The sequence below is a fragment of the Trachypithecus francoisi genome, unplaced genomic scaffold (assembly GCF_009764315.1).
Source record: "Trachypithecus francoisi isolate TF-2019V2 unplaced genomic scaffold, Tfra_2.0 Lachesis_group12, whole genome shotgun sequence".
Lineage (NCBI taxonomy): Eukaryota > Metazoa > Chordata > Mammalia > Primates > Cercopithecidae > Trachypithecus > Trachypithecus francoisi.
In genome coordinates, this window is record NW_022681457.1 from 102,153,780 (window position 1) to 102,168,461 (window position 14,682).

Genomic DNA, 14,682 nt, shown 5'->3' on the forward strand with positions numbered 1-14,682 from the left:
CCTTGCCCCTCTGGCACACACATCTTGTCAAGACACTCTCCCTTTCTCTAGAAACCTGGAGTCTTCCATCATGTTCCCATGGCTGAGGTCCTGCCCCCAGGGCTCAGGCAACTCTGTCCCCCAGGACAGGGTCCCGGGAGTGGAGAAGTGTTGAGGGCAAGCACTGCACTCAGTAGGGGCCAACTGTCACATGGCCTGTGGGGGTTCAGGAGACACATCAGCGTCTGGGACCATCCTGGGCCCCACTCGCCTCCCCCAATTCCAGCAGCTGCAGGGAGCCACATGGCCTAAGGGGAAGAAGAGCCACATGGCCCTGGAGACCCCCATTCTCCCCAGGTCAGGCTCAGGACTCCTCTCTTCTACCCCTTTCTGGCCTCTCTGGCTTCCAAACACTTTCTGAATGGAATTGCAATACACCAAATGAATTTAAATGAACCCCCTTCAAGCATTCATTCAACAAAATATCCTGATGCCCATTATGTACCAGGCACTGCACTGGGCACCCTGAGAGAGAAAACTATGGCTAGCAAGACCCTACCATGGAGCAGTTGCTGGTCTGGTAGTGGAGATGAGGTATGAATATAAATAGTTATGAGACAGTAGGGGGAGAGACCTAGAAGGTCACAGTGACACCACCTCGCTCAGTGAGAGTGGGTAAGAGGTATGCTTGCTGCCATGCTCCAATTCTGTGCCCAGGGCAGGCATCACTCATCAATTCCTATACTATGGCCACATGATACTTCTTGCCACAGTATTCCAGGAAACAAATATGAACCAGAGATGCTGTCCCTGGCCCAGCCCAACCGCCTCCTTTCGGAGACAGGGCAACTGAAGCACAGGGATGAGAAGGGGCTTCCAAAGATTGCATAGGAGTTGACAGCACAGTGGGAAGTGGAGGTGTCTTGCCTCCTAGCCTATAAACTTTTAGGCACTTCAAACAATTAGTTTAATGGTCTGGGCTAAATGACAAGGACCAGGAGATTGGGGCTGTGTGCCCAGTGTCCAGGCAGCTCAGAAGGTCCAAATGGCAGATAATTAGGGCTTGAACTATGGCAGGGGTGGAGGGGATAAAGGGTGGGGACAGGAGGAAGCATTTGGCCAGAGGTGACCCCAGTCAGACCCATGAGCTGACAAGAGCGGATGCAGAAGTATCCCCACAACCGCCTATGGCTTGTGTCCCTGTGCACTGGTATCCCCATGACCGCCTGTGGTCACTGAGTCCCTTTCCACTGGGGGATGGCACAGGGAGGGGGTGTGGGGTAAGGGTGCCAGGGACGGTGGAGCCAGTGCCAAGGGCATCTTTTTGATGGCAAATTGGAGGGAAGTTCTATTATGCAGCTTTGGAACTGAAAAAAAGGTTCCTTTTCACACTCCGAATGCTACAGATTTTTCTTCCTGGAGAGAACAAGGGCTGAACTTTTAACCTGTTTTCTCTCATCGGCCTCAGCCGGAGACACGCCAAGCCGGGCTCTCTGCCTGGGCCCAGGGAACAGCTGCTGGGAGCTGTGTCGAACAAGGCAGAGGAGAGACTCTGCTTGGGACAAGAAGAGGGTCGGGCGGGGGAGGCAAGCCCACCAAGCAGGTGGCCCCATCCCTTGGCTAGATTCCTGGGCTGACCCAGAGGCCAAACACTAGAGGATTCCATGGCCCAGAGAAGGAGGGGCCGGGAACTGACATCTTCATCGTACGGGTGGAAACTTGGGCTCAAGGAGGGCAAATGGCTTGCCAAAGCCACACACTAAAAGTTGGTGCTCAAACTCTGGGTTCCCAAGAAGATTAGGGTGGGGGGCCCCCCTGTCCGCCTGTGCCTTCTACCTCTCCTGGCCCAAAGCAGTGGCCCAAAGCATTGGGAGGATCTCAGAAGGACTGGAAGTAAATGGACTGGCTGCTTTGCAGACACAAAGGAAACACGAAGGAACATGAAGTTTGCAGACCCCCTTGGGAGGAGGTAGACGGCCGGCATCTCCTCTGCTCCCTTCTCCAGTGCCACTTGCCTGGAAGCCTGGCTCTGGGAAATCTGTCACCCCTCTGGGTTGTGGCAGGAGGCAGCACAAGCATGCTCTCTCTCCAACCTGGTCTTTTGCTTTTCAATTTTAACACCTCCCTCTACCTCCGCATAAAAGGCAAATGAGCAGAGCAGACAGACCTGGTCTCTGGAGGTCACAGAGATCTGGATTCTAACACCAGTCCTGTCCCTTCCTTGCTTGGTAACCAATATCACTTGCCATAAAAGGAAGGAAAATAAACACAGACTATTACAAATGAACCTTTTGAGGCGGGCAGATCACTTGAGGTCACGAGTTTGAGACCAGCCTGGCCAACATGGTCAAACCCCGTCTCTACTAAAAATGCAAAAATTAGTCAGGCATGGTGACGCATGCCTGTAATCCCAGCTACCTGGGAGGCTAAAGCACGAAAATTGCTTGAACCTGGGAGGCAGAGGTTGCAGTGAACTGAGATTGCACCATTGCACGCCTGCCTGGGCAACAGAGCAAGACTCTGTCTCAAAAAACAAAACAAAACAAAACAAAACAAACAAATAAACAAAAAACAAATGGACCTTTATTTGTTCTACCTCTTGTTAAGTCTCAGTTTCCTCACCTGGAAAATGGCCAAAATACCTTCCGAGTCTGGAAGTATAGCAGCTTGGATCCCAGCACAAAGTAGATCCTCACTTAGTAACAGCTGCTGTCTTTAGATGGTGTGCAATGCTTTTTGGCACACCCAGTGCCTGCACACACTGCTTCCTCCTTTGGGCTTATTAGGTGGCCCCTGAAAGTGAAGGCAGTCCCAAGAGGCTCTAGCTTAGTCTGCCTGCCTTCCCCCACCTCCCAGATACGCCTGCCAACATCTGACAAGCATCAGTCTCTTGCTCCACGGCCAAAGCCTCCATGGAGCCTGTCCCAGTCCATCTGATGCTGCTTTCCCTGGGGTGCCCTGAGTTTTCTCTTTATTCCTCTCAAACCAAGCACAAAAGTCAAACTCTGTCCTCTGGGGAATCTGGAGTTAATACTTATTGCCTCAAGAACTTAGTGGGTTCAGGAAACCAAGCTCTGTTTCCACCAGCGTCATGTCCTTTTTCCACCCTGTAACACACCAGATGTCTCCCCTCCAATCCCAAAAACCTACAAAGGGAGAGAACTCATGTCTGCTGAGATCCTATGAGGAGCCAGAATCTCTCACCAACATTCTCACAATAATGCCAAGAGGTACTTGATACTGTCCCATTTCACAGATGTCATCCATTTCACAGATGATCCATTTCACAGATGAGAAAGCTGAGGCTTCCAAAGCCTCGGGAACGTGCCCAAGATCACACATCTATTCCACCCACAAGCTACCTTCCAGTTAGCTATGAGTAGGTGAAGAGACTGGCCGTCTCACTCTGCACAGACAATGTGGTGTTTTCTCACCCTTGGACCTCACACATACTGTTCCTTCTGACCTTCTCACCTTTACATCTTCTTTGTCTGCCCTACTGTTCATCTGTGAAGTCTCAACTCAGGTCACCTCCTCTAGCAAGTCCTCTTAAATCCATTCTGCCCCAACACTTTGCAGCCAAGGGTACGTCAAGATATCCTGGCACTTGAAGATATTCTGGGTGGTAACTACCCCTATTTGCTATCATCTCCCAAAGCTCTGTGGTCCCCTGAGAGGTGGGTGCTGAGTCCCGGTCCTGGGATCCCTAAGACCTAGCACAGGGCTTGGCACACAGGCCTCCTCTCCCCATCTGCAAGGCTTGAGCATATGCCAGTGTTCTGTTCCAATAGGGTTGCCCAGGCTTGAGCCTTTAATATAGACAACGTTAATGACTTTAGCCATTTCCACCTACAACCTGTACAATTATTTAGTTACTACTTTTCTTCCACTTGACTCCTTTTCTTTCTTAAATGTATCTTAAAGAGGAAAAAAATGTAATCATGATTATAAATGGAAAACCAATATCTCTTGCATAACAGGAAGGAAAATAAACATAGACTACTACAATTAAAAATGTTTGTCTGCAAAGTACCGAACATCATTTCACTTCCCATACTTTGGGAGCTGCTGGGCTCCCTTGAGCTGCCTCTGAAGCTCTGGAAATGTTTCTATCTCTATCCCCACTGTGACGGTGACAATCTCTCATGCAGGGGAAGCTGTTGTCACTGTACACAGATAATTAATCACCACACTATGTGGCTGAGACCACAATGAGGATGTGCATGGTGTATTGCAGGTTATAGGAAATGAATATGGATGGAGGGGAAGAAAATGCCAAATTTAGGGATGGCTTCCAGGAGAACGTGATGCCTGCATGGAGGCTTAAAGACTGGGTGAGTGGGGAGTGACTGATGTGGAGTGGGAAGGGCACACTAGGCAGAGGGGAAGCAGGGCAAAGGCCAGGAGGTGAGCTGGGCCACAGCGGGGTTTGTGGGAATCAAGCGCTGGCTGAAGGATGGGGCTGGAAGCGGTGGGAGCTGACAGCTGAGCCTGGAGAGGTTAAGCAGGGGCTGCCCAGGTAGCACAGGACAGGGTCATGAAGGGTCAGCAGCTCTCCGAGGTACCTCTCCTGGATCATCCCTGTCTCCCCACATCCTTGCCAGCCTCGCTGTTACCACTTGCTTCCCACTCTGCCCACTATGCCGTTTCACCTGCTCTTAGGCCCTCCCACCCTATTGAAATGTCTGGTTCCCAGACCTGGGCTGCTCTTAATGCCCATTTTTTAAAAATCCCAATGGACAGATGAAGAAAGAGACTCACAGATTCTTAGCATCCAGGCAAAAGCTGGAACTGGGGCCACCAGCCCATAGCATCTTCCTCAGTGTGAAAACAGGGGCCCGGCCATGGGAGTGACTTTGGCCCTATCCCTACTGTACCCACACCCCCTCTCCTTCCTGGAGGCTGCACAGAAGAAAGCAATCAGGAGGCCCTGACTGCCGGGCTGGGGAGGCCCGATGGCCCCTCTGGCTATGTGTGAACGAGCAGTGTACATTTCAGAAATATTTGAACTTAAAGGGGAGACACACTGAAGTCGTTAGCGTTGGGCTGAAAGGAGGTGGCTGCAGGGGGGCCCCTTGCTCTCAGGCTGGAGCGGGTGGTTGCCCCCTATTCTCCAGTCCACTCCTAGTCAGCTCTGTCTGATCCCCTCATGGGCTATAATTCTCTAGGACCACAGATGCTGCTTGTCTGCACTAATGACAGTATGCGAGTGTTCCAAAGTCATTAAGAAAGAACTTTCATTAAGCACCTATTGCGTGCCAAGCACTGTCCAGGGCCCTCTAAATGCCATTGCAGGCTCAACCTCCAGAAGTATATACTAGTATTAACCCCATTTCACAGATGAGGAAACTGAGGTCAGAGAGGAGAAGCAACCTGCACAAGTGCACACAGGCAGGGCTAGGACTGGAACCCATATCCATCTATTTTCACAACTATGTTATTTTTAAGATGCCATGGCCATAGCCTTAAAAAACAACAACACAAAACAACAAAGTCATCAGGGCTTGTGTGTGTTTATCTTCTCTCTCTGCGTGGGCCTGTGTGAGAATAGCAGCGGGCGGGAGAAGGGCAGCAGGGGAGTGGGGCATAGACTGCCCAGGCCAGAATCTTGGCTGTGGCACTCTGTAGTGTGTGATTGCAAGCACGCCAGTTCTTCTCTCTGGGCTTCAGTTTCCACATCTGAAAAATGGGTCATTGTGAGAATTAAATGACACCATGTAGTTGAGTTCTGTTCATCTGATGTCTCCCAGGGCCCACATGTAGGGGAGGTCTGCATCCACCTTGTTCACAACTGTACCCTCAACACTAAGAACGAGGCCTGGCACTAGCACACGCATCCATCCTCCACACGGCAGCTGGGTGATGTTCCTAAAGTCCACGTGTGATCGCCCTTCAGAGCTCCTGCTGCCTGAAGGATCAAGTCCTAGCTCTCAACAAGCTACTTGAGGCCCCTGCCAAGCAGGCCAGCTAATTTCCTTCCAGCCAGTCTTCCGCGTCTCTCATATCCAGGCATCCAAAATTTCCTCCTGCTTGCAGAAGGCACTTTACCTCCCCGAACACTGGCAACTTGACCCTTCTAGATTTTTCTGCCTGGAACGCCTGGCCCTTCTTGCTTTGTTGGCCTGGCTAACTTCTCTTCCAAAACTGAGCTCAAAGCCTCCTTCTTCCTTCTTCCTGGCAGCTATCCTGACTCCTCCTGCTCTGGCTGGGTTAAGTAACAAAGTCATGGTCATTCAATGAACATCTCCTCCACCCGATGTGTGCCAGGCCCTGAGCCAGGCACTGGAGACACAGAGGCAGATCAGCAGGCCCTTCCCTCAAAAAGCTCCCAGACTAGTGCCCGACGTGTGAACTTACTGCAGGGAGAGGCGGAGTGAGACGGCTGGTCCCGGCCAGGAGCCAGGAAACCCAGAGGAAGAAGGGAGTAGCTTTGAGCAGGAAATTTGGAAAGGCATCTCAGAGGAGGTGGCGTGTGAGCTGGGAGGAGAGGGAAGGGCACACCACATACAGGGCCCAGCAGAATCAAAGGCACAGAAGTGTAAGACATCGGGGAAGGCTGGGCAATCATAAAACTGATGACTGGCTCTCAGTGGTGGGCTCCAGGCCAAGCGCTTAGCACTCATTATCCCATTTCATCGTTAACTATTTGTGAAGTAAGTACTTTAGGATCTCCCTTTACAGTTGGAGAAATCAAAGTTTGGAGAGGTTGTTCAAGGTTTCCACGGCCAGGAAGCGGTGGAGCTGGGTCTGCCTCGCACCAAAGCCCATGTCCTTAGCCACTGTGCCACGCTGGAGTATCCGTCCCATGTAGTGGGAGCAAAATGCTTCATGGAAGGAGATGGTAGCACAGGACAGGGTGTCAGAGTGTGGAGGGCCTCTCAAATGTGGGGCTGAGGAAGTTGGGTCTTATCCCACAAGCAGCGGGGAGCTATGGAAGATTCCTGAAGAGGGTAGTGATGTGATCTGCCCTGAGAACCGCTGAGTCACAGAGTGGCCTTGGCAGAGGAAATCAGGCTAGATTTGGGGGCCAGCTGGGGAAGGGTTGAAGCTGAAGATGAACAGACACCTGGTAGCCGTACCCACGGGTCTTCACCTGCAAACTGACCAGCAGCCTGCAGTCCAGGCAGCAAACCAGCCTGGCGTGAGACCCACGCAGCAGTTGCAAGCCCGGGCTCTTCCCAGCGGCTCCTGCTGCACCCTGTCTGGGGCTGGTGGGGCTGAAGAGACCTGAAGCTAGGCCTGGCTGGGATCTCATGGCCTGGTAAGGCCAGCCTGGAGGCCTGACCCAGACTGTCCATGGTCACAGCACTCTTTCCATGGTCCAAGTTAGAAATTCCAGGAGGAGGCAAGGACACCGACAAGCTTGGAAGAGTCACTTCACCTCTCCGAGCCTTAGTTTCCTCATCTGTAAAATAGCGATGACAAAATCCTTGCTCTGTATACTTCACTGCATTGTTCTAAAGATCAGAGGCATTGGGAGCCAAAGGTTTTTACAGCATGCAAAGGCTGGACCATACAGAGCCATAGGGAAAGTCACTAACATTGGTGGAGGCCCTCCTAGGGACAGGCACTTCATTGATATTGTCTCATTTACATCCCAGAGCAAACTTATGGGGAAACCAAGGCTCAGAGGGATCAAGGACTTCCAATAGGCCACATGGCCAGTAAGGGGCAGTGTAAAATGTGATCGCTTTGGTCTGATCCCAGAAGCCACTAGCCCATGCTGCCTCAGGAAACGGAAGGAAGAATCACTGCTTTCATCTACCTGTGCCCTCGTTGCCAGGCCCTGAGTTAAACCCTCTGCACACCCTGTAAGGCCAATACCTTTATCCCATTGTACAGATGAGAAAACTGAGCCTGCAGAGGCTCAGAGATCTGCCCCAAGTCCTACAGCCAGAAAGAAGCAAAGCTGAGATTTGAACCCAAGACAGCCTGACTGAGTTTCCTGAGCCCTCTCCTCTATAAACATCATGAGAATGGGAGCCCAAGATGGCCTTGGGTTCACTGGCCCAAAACAAGGCAAGAGGTGGAGATGCCAGAGAAGCCCCGGACTAGCTCCTAGAAGAATGCAGATTTTCTAAAGTGAAATCTACCAACAAGCAGCACGTTGTTTTTCTACCTCGGCCCCTTGCTCAGCCCTCAGTCTCGAGGAAAGAGAACCTGGCTAATGTAAAATCCTTCTGCCCGAGGACTCTCGTAGCACACACCCCTTCTTGTCCTCCCACCGCTCAGAGGCCCTTCTCTGCCTCGGTTGCCTGCTTGGAGCCTGCTCTTGTTTTCTCAGGCCCAGGCGGAGGAATCCCTGTGACGCCAGCTCCTCTGCTCTGTCCCCTGCCTGCCTGCCGCTGGCCTGGGCATCCGCCAGCGCCGGCCGCCCCAGCTGAAACCCAATCCTCTGGACCAGCCTGGCTGCTCACTAACAGCGGGCCACATTGTGCAGCCGGGGCTTCGGGAGAGTTTGGATTCGCTGCTTGGGGACCCACTTAACCTCGGCAAAGGACAGGATGATGGATGGGGGTCTGGGACGGGGTTGCTGGGGGTGGGGTGGGTGGTAAATGAACACCAGGGCTTGCTGGGGAAGGGAAAGAAGGGAGGCAGGGACGGGAACAGCCCTGGACACATGAAGCGTTCCTTTAGCTCCCACGACAACCCTGAGGGATGCCTGCGACTGGTCCCATTTTAGGTGACTTGACCAAGGCCACATAGTGAATCAGAAACTGAACCCAGGCCAATCGCCCTCAAGCCTTCCTGACACACCAGGCTGCATCTCACAGCCAGCATTTGCCGAGTGATTTTTTAATTTTTTAATTTTTAAAGCCTTTTTACTAAAATGAACCCACACAGTTTTCACATCTATTCAGTAGGTAAAGAAGTATCATGACGGCAGCTGGCATTACTGGGCAGCTACCGTGTGCACGGAACAATGCCCACCACGTGAATACTCATCTCCTGAGATCCTAACGGGGCACATTAGGACCAATCGTCAGGGCCATTTGACAGAAGAGGGGAGGAAAGCTCAGAGAGGCAGTCACTTGGAAGACACGGCAGAGCTGAGATACGCTCAGGCTGGCTAACGAAGGCAGGGGGCCTGGGCACCCCAGTTGCTTATAGCTGCATCCCTTCTGAGTGGTTCTAAATTGTGTGCATCTCCCCTCTGCCCACTGGACACAGCCTCACTCCACAGTTGGCACTCAAGGTGCTGTTCCTTCTCCCTGCCATGTCCCTCGCCCTCCTGGCCTGCCTAGGACACTCAGACATGTTCATTAAGACCCATCTCAAATGTCTCCTCCTCTGAGAGGCCTTCCCTGATGACCCTGGCGCTGGGGCTCCCGGAGTCCTGTGTGTGTCTCCCATCATTGCACTTGTCACCGTGTCCTGCAACTTTCTTTTACTCATCTGCCCTTCAACTGGACTGTAAGTGCCTTGTAGGCAGGACCGGGTCTGGTTCACTGTGGTAGCCACCAGCCTCTAAAACCACCTTACTCCTGATCACCCAGGCCCACCCAGACCTTAAATGCTCTTTCTTGCCGACATCATCAGTCTGGGTGTCTGAGTTTTTCTTCCAGGAAACGCGGTCACTGGTATCAAGATGACTCCATATAGTAGATAATCAAAGTACTTAGTGTGCTGAGCTGTCACATATTATCTGTTTTGATGCTCACAATGCCCCACGTGATCATTATTGTCCCCATTTACCCACCCACCCATCTATTCATCCACCCACTCACCCTGTCACCCCATCCATCTGTCCCACTCCAGTCACCTAGTATTCTACCACCTGTTCATCCACTAGCATCTCGCATATGTATCCATTCATCTTCCTACTGAACCAACCTCCCTTCATCCCTTCCTTCCTGCAGATGGGGGAAACATACCTTCAGAGAGGTTAAGTAACCTGCCCAACATCACGCAGCGAGTACACGGCAGATCCAGGAGCAGAACCAGGTACTCTTTTAATCACTCTGCTATGTGGCCTCTTAGCTGTCTCACTTTACTTCTAACTGTCCTGTTGCATGCAGGTTTAATCTTACAAGTCACCTCAAATCCCTCTGCATGTGAATGGAGTGTAAATTACAAATCAATAAGACACAGGCCACTGTGTCCAAGATGGGGTCTGTCGGGTTGGAGTCAATTAGCAAGCCTGCTGCAGGACCTGCTGGGACTTGATGGATTTGCCTAATTGGCACTGGTTTCTCCCAGTGAAGGACAATTAACTCAAATCCCAGAACCCAGACCACCCCTCTGCTTCTGGGCAGGGTGTCAGGCATTGAGCTACATGAAATTTACTGTTTATTCATTCACCCATTGACCCATACACCCACTCATCCATCTATCTTTCCAACCATCCAATCCTTGCAATCATCCATAAACCATCTTGACATCTGTTCACTCACCCACCTACCTATTTACCCACCCGCACACATCTATACGCTGATCCATCTGCCCGCCCATGTAGCCACCCATTCACTGATCCAGCAGTCCATCCACCCACATGCTCACCTATCCATCCATCCATCTAATTACCCAATCCAAGCAGCTATTTATGAAGTCATTCTGCCATCTTGTCTTCCACTCACCCATCTATTTATTCATCTACTCATTCTCTCATGTACCGCATTCATCTGTCTATCCTTACACCACCAGTTCATCCACTCACCCCTATGCCCAGCATCCCACTTAGGTTTTCTCCCTTCCTCGGAAGCAATCTCCTTTCCTACCTCTCCTCTTTCCATTCATCTATCCACTCGACCATTCATTTACCTGTCCATCCATTCCATCATTTATTTATACATCTATACATCTGCTACCCACTCCTCCCATCCAGCCAGCCTGCATTTATTGAACAGCTACCATGTGCCAAGCCCATGCTGAGTACTAGAGAATCAGGCTGTATGTGGCGGCTCACGCCTGTGATCCCAGCACTTTGGGAGGCTGAGGCGGGTGAATCGCTGTAGCTCAGGAGTTCCAGACCACCCTGGGTCACATGGCAAAACCCTGTCTCTACTAAAAATACAAAAATTAGCTGGGTGTGGTGGTGCATGCCTGTAATCCCAGCTACTTGGGAGACTGAGGCACGAGAATCAACTTGAACCCAGAAGGCAGAGGTTGCAGTGAGCTGAGATCTTGCCACTGCACTCCAGCCTGGGTGACAGAGTGAGTGAGACTCTTGTCTCAAAGAAGAAAAAGAAGTAGCATTGGAGAATCAAAAACAGATACTATCACTGACTTAGAGAAATGTACTGATTTGAAGGAAACCCTGTATGTCTCCTGCCACTAGTTCCCAAGTACTTTCCAAGCTCCATATTCTACCTGCGGATCGGGCCCCTGCTGAGTCTGGCATCCTGGGCTCTGTTCTGTGGCCTTGGAACTTGGCTCCCCTTTGCCTTCAGACAGCCTGCTTCACCAGGGCCCCATGTGGCCTGTGAATCTGTTGTCCACATCACATTATGGACATGCACACGGCTGGGGCCCATCCCACCCCAAGAGCGGCCAGTGAATGGTAACTTAAACCACGTTCAGCCCCACCCCTGCCACAGTCCCCTGTCCTACAGTCTGTAAGGGAGATCCCAGACATAAGGGGTCCCAGTCTATCAGGGGGATCCCACAGCAAAGGAGGAGTCCTAACCCTGCCTAGAGGTTAGAGGAGACTTCCCAAGTGAGTGGCAACTGGCTTGAACCCCAAATTGAGAAGACAGCAAGGCAAAAGGAAGGAGGGAAAGAGAAAGCACCAGGAGAAGGGGAAAGGGTGTCTCAGGCAGAGAGAACAGCTTGTACAAAGGCCAGGAGGAGAGAATGATCAGGGCCCCTTCAAGAACCTGCAGGAGGGAGAAGGAAGGCCTAGGAGAAAGAGAACTCCAGATACCACAGTCTTATTATTATTATTATTTTTTAATGGAGACAGGGTCTCTCTCTGTCACCCAGGCCAGAGTGCAGTGGCAGCATGACTCACTGCAGCCTCAACCTACAGGGCTCAAGTGATCCTCCCACCTTGGCCTCCTGAGTAGCTGGGACTACATGCGCGATCACCATACCCTGCTGGCTTGTTTGCTTGCTTGCTTATTTGTTTATTTATTTAGTAGAGACTGGGGTCTAGCTATGTTGCCCATGCTGGTCTTGAACTCTTGGTCTCATGTGATCCTCCCACTTCGGCCTCCCAAAGTGCTGGGATTATAGGTGTGAGCCACTGTACCTGGCCTCACAAAGAGTCTTGAATGCCAGGTTGAAGGACTAAGACTTCATCCCTAAGATAGCAGGGGACCATAGAAGTGGCCTGACAGCTGTTGCTGTGTTCTCTTGTGTAATGGATCCACGTTATAGATGAGGAAATTGTAGGATCAGAGAGGTACAGAGGGCTTCTCCAGGCCACACAGCTGGTCGGGAGCAGAGAAGAGATTCCATTTTAGGTCTGATGGCTCCAAAGCCCTCCCTCTTTCTGAGAGAGGCTGCTGCCTCGAAGGAGACGTTTCCAGAATGCCTGCATCCCTCCCACATTAACGCCTGGCTCCATGACCACCTCCGCAGCCCTCGGGAGTGTGGGTGCAGTGACAGAACACCCCAGGGTGCCATCTCTGCTCAGCATGACTCCCTGGGCTCTCTTGCCAACCGCACCTGGCATCTCAGGCAGTTAAGCAGTCACGGCTCTGCTGGGGCATTTTCTCGCATGTCGATGTTTCTCAGGAGAGCTGCTCAGCAATTTCCCATCACCATCTTCACCAGAGCCTCCATGTCTTCAGCATTAGTGACCATTTCTTTCCCACCATTTCCCACTGACACCCTGAGAGGCAAGGCCAGCCAAAGAGCCAGCTTCTGGCATGGGCTGGTGGGGCCCTTGACGTGGAGCAGGGCACGAAATTAAGAGAGCTTTTGGGGTGCAGAAGACACAGGGGGATGAGGGGCACCCTGAGCCAGTGGTGGGAAGGAGGACATGGGCCAGGAGGTGAAGGAATACGGCTTCCACCACTAGGATCTCTATCATCATAGCTACTGTTTACTGAGCACCTACTACCTGCCAGGCACTATCCCATGCAATGGACATCCAGCATAGCAGCTGAGCTCCTCTAAGCTTTCCAAAACCCTTCAAGGGATGGATCATTGCCCCCATTTAGCAGATAAGTAAACCAAGGGGCAGGGAGAACAAGTAAGCAGGCAAGATCCCTGCAAGTTGGCTGCAAGTTGGTGAGGGAGGCAGACTTTGATTTCTGGGCTGTGTGACCCAAACTCCTTTCCTGACCCCAAGGAGCCTTTTGGGAGTTGAAAGTCTCAGGTGAGAGCTGATGCAGGCAGTGGGGTCGGGAAGGGTAGGCTTCCAGGCCTCAGTGGCAGCATGGAATCAGACCACCTCCACTTCCCCAGCCTGAGTTAGACGCCCCTTCTCTGGGCTCCAATTCGCCCTCCAGAGTGTGTCTGATGTCCTTTCCTAGTCTGGTTTTGGACTGGGCCCGGGGCCCTGCAAGCTGGGCTGCTAAGTGGAGGATGAAGGCCATTGGTGCCCAGCGTGACCTGGAGACAGCTTCCCCTGAGACACAAGGAGAGGCTCTGTCAGATGGCCTTGTGCTAAGCCCACAAACATGGCAGACCCGGCCTTGTCTCTGAGCCAAACAGAAGCCTCCCAAGCTGCTGGCTGTGCCATTCCGCTGGTCCACATGAGAGCCGGAGGCCACAGGACCACGGACCACAGCTGGGCCCAGTGCCCTGCCTGGTCAGCCCATCAGCAACCCAGCCCCACACTGGGGTTTCTTCTCACCAGGAATTCTGTATTGGTGGTGGTGACGGCAGCCTGGGGCAGGCCAGTCAGACCTACTGATGCTGGAAGCAGGCTCAGAAATGTTTTCCCATAAAGGGCAAATTGGACCCAGAACCTCAAGCATCTCACCACGCTGGCTCGCATCCCACTGGGACAGGATACTTCTCTGATGGGGTGGGTGGTGGGTGGTCCCCTCAGGCTGATGGGCTCCCAACCCCTTCCCTGCTAGCCCTCTCCTCCCCCCACCCACCACAGGATGCGGCCTCAGTGACCTCATCTGGGAAATGGGAATAGTAAACAGCACCTACTCATAGGTATGGACACAACACTCTTTGCACAAGGCCTGGCACAGTCAGCCTAGCTCAGAGGAGGCTAGTACCACAATCATCGTCGCCCCTCATTCACCTAGAGGCTGACTTGACTGAGAACAGCTCCCAAAGAAACCTCTGGAGTGGGGTGGGATGAGTAGGACAGCTGAATCTGAACAGGGATAATAATCATAATCCTTATTTCCAGCTATTGAGTACCTACTAGGTGCTCCGTGTACCAGGCACTGTGCTAGTGACTTTCCATAGATGATGCCATGTGGTCCCCATTGGAAAGATGAGGAAACTGAGGCTCAGAGAGGGGCTGTGACTTGCCTGGGGTCACCAGGGAGGCAGTGGTAGTGCTGGGACTCTGAGTGCCGTTTGAAGCTTCCTCCCGGCTGCCTCCCTTCAAAGCTCAGAGAGTCCCCCTGTGCTGGGCCTGGGAGGGAGCGTACACTTGGCCTTATTTAAAGTTGCAATTATCTGTCCCATTTCCCACTGGCTACAGCTGAGCTCTCCAGGGAGGCGGGAAGACCCTGATAGAGGAGGATGCTGCGAACCGGGAATGTCTGAGGAATCTTCCCTGAGCCTCCAACTGAAGGAGCAGGGAAGACACGTACTCCTGCGGGAGGCCCTCTTCTTGTATCTGGC

General features: G+C 52.2%; 1 protein-coding gene across 2 annotated transcripts in view; it reads right to left on the reverse strand.

Annotated features, from left to right (window-relative positions):
* Positions 1-14,682, reverse strand: part of EPHB2 (EPH receptor B2) — a 209,603-nt gene that overhangs the window by 137,847 nt on the left and 57,074 nt on the right. The gene's annotated exons all lie outside the window — the stretch shown is intronic.